Here is a 2,795-nt window from a genome sequence, read left to right as displayed (position 1 = left end):
TCAATTTTACTAAAAAATTTACGCAAAAATAATACCTCACCCTAGTAGTGCTTTCAGATGGAAAAAGATACACATAACATGCACATGACTCATTTGTTAATTTCATTAAGGATTAAAATCTCATACTTATTTTATTGTTGTAAAAAAAACTCATCAACTAACATTAATCTCTCTAATATGCATACAATTCTCTTAATATAATATTCGTAATAAAATTTATTTGCTTTGAAATATATCCATGCTCTGGTCGTGGATGATAAGTTAATGTAGGTTTAATCATTTTTCCTTTGGCTTGTGCCAAATTAATTGCTGGAATATGAGTGTTCAAGGCTAGTATTATCCAACTAATCATTATTAGCATTTGCTATGTTGTGAAATATGAAATATCAGAATATATAATTTTAAATCATTTGTGCTTCATATTGCATGTCACACTTAAACAAGTTACAATCTTGCATGTGATTCCCATCATATTGAGTGAGATCAATGTTGGAAAGCCACCAAAGTGGATTTCCCTTGCTTATAGCTCCATGGTGCTATGGGGAAGTACTAGCACGAAAGCAGTAAACATGGCAGCATCTCACAACTTCCGTTATGGTTGGAGATGGTCCTTTGCCAGTTGTGGGTTTTTGGTGTCGTCACTTCTTTTACTGTCCTTCTTTCTTAGTGAGACGCCGAGGTTTCTCATTAAGAAAGGGCATGTGGAGGAGGCAAAAGCGTCCCTTAAGATTTTGAGGAAATGTGGAGCAGAAGTAGAGCATTGGATGTTGGCAGGCATGATGGAAAATGAAGGGAAGAGGAAAAGGAAGAAACTTTCACACCCGCCCATTTTATTGCTTAACATAGTGGCTCAAATTTTCCAGGAAGTCGGCTAGATACACCTATAATTCCTCCTTCGCCGCTCCGCTCATTGTCGGAGTTGTTCAAGCTTGAGTTGCTGGACTCACTTATCTGAGTTACAGCTTCTTCGACCGAAGGAGGACACTAGTCTCGGCATGTTTAGGCATGATTTTAGCACATGTACTTCTTCATTTCTTTCTTATTCAACTATTCTTTATATTGATCAATTTTACTAAAATAATTTACGCAAAAATAATACCTTACCCTAGTGGTGCTTTCAGATGGAATAAGAGGCACATAACTTGAACATGACTCATTTGTTAACTTCTTTAAGAACTAAATTCTCAAACTTCTTTAAGAACTAAATTCTCATATTTATTTTATTGTTGTGAAAAAAACTTATCAAGTAACATTAATCTCTCTAGTATGCACATAAATTCTCTTAATATAATATTCATAATAAGATTTATTTACTTTGAAATATATCTATGCCCTGGTCGTGGAAGAAGAGTTAATATAGGTTTAATCTTTTCTCATTTGGCTTGTGCCAAATTAGTTGCTGGAAATATAAGTGTTCAAGGTTTGTATTATCCAACTAACCATTATTAGCATTTGTTAGGTTGTAAAATACAAAATATCAGAATATATAGTTTCAAATCTTTTGTGCTTCATATTGCATGTCACACTTAACGAAGTTATAATCTTGCAGGTGTTTCCCATTGTATTGAGTGAGATCAATGTTGGAAAGGCACCTACATGGATTTCCCTTGCTTATAGCTCCATGGTTCTATGGGGAAGTACTAGCGCTAAAGCACTAAACATGGCAGCATCTCACAACTTTTGTTATGGTTGGAGATGATCCTTTGCCAGTAGTGGATTTTTGGCTTTCTCGCTTCTTGTACTGTCTTTCTTTCTTAGTGAGACCCCGAGGTTTCTCATTAAGAAATGGCGTATGGAGGAGGCAAAAGCGTCCCTTAAGATGCTGAGAAAATGTGGAGCAGAAGCAAAGTTATAGATGTTGGCAGGCATGATGGAAAATGAAGTCAAGAGGAAAAGGAAGAAACTGTCACACTTGCCCATTTTATTGCTTAACATAGTGGCTCAAATTTTCCAACAAGTGTTGGGCTTAGACTCAATACTATTCTTTGGCTCATTACGTTTGCAGTCAGCTAGATACACCTATAATGCCTCCTTCGTCGCTCCGCTCATTGTCGGATTTGTTCGAGCTTGAGTTAGTGGACTCACTTATCCGAGTTACAGCTTTTTCGGTCGACGGAGGACTCTAGTCTCAGCATGCTTAGGCATGATTTTAGCACAGGTACTTCTTCATTTCTTTCTTATTTAGGTTTTCTTTATATAGATTAATTTTTATTAACTGAAATATAGCATATGTAACTTGATATCACTTTTCTAGGATTTTTCCAGGTTTCCTTGCTGTGTCTCTTCCTTTTTGTAGGAGACCAGATCTTTCAACTATGCCAAAAAGAGTTCCTATGTTGGCATGGCATTTGCCATCCCCCTCATAGGTTGTTTTTCAATGTTCCCGGGGCCTTCTGAGTGGACTGAAGAATCGTACACCAAAGAGATTATAGTATTAGGCTCATGCTGGGAGACGAGCATATCTTTGCTCATATCCGTAATCATAAATCCAACCATTTTGCTGCTCCTTTATATTCTCAATTGGATATTCATGCCATTTGTTGCCTTGACACAGGGAATGTGCCTCTCAATTTAAAAAATTTTGCCCGAGAGAGAAAAGAAAGATGGCGTAGGAGTTGAGGAAGATCTCTTCAAACAACATTGGTTTTGGAAGAGGTTTCTTTCAAAAGATGGCAATGTCGAAGCCGTGTAGCTGTAGGTTATTTTTTTGCTGCAAAACTATAATTTACATTGATTATTCTTATGTATTCCTGAGATTTTGGGTATATGTTCATTTCTAGGATGGCAACAACACT

Source organism: Nicotiana attenuata, unplaced genomic scaffold, assembly GCF_001879085.1.
Source record: "Nicotiana attenuata strain UT unplaced genomic scaffold, NIATTr2, whole genome shotgun sequence".
Taxonomy (NCBI): domain Eukaryota; kingdom Viridiplantae; phylum Streptophyta; class Magnoliopsida; order Solanales; family Solanaceae; genus Nicotiana; species Nicotiana attenuata.
Note: the sequence above shows the minus strand (reverse complement) of the source record.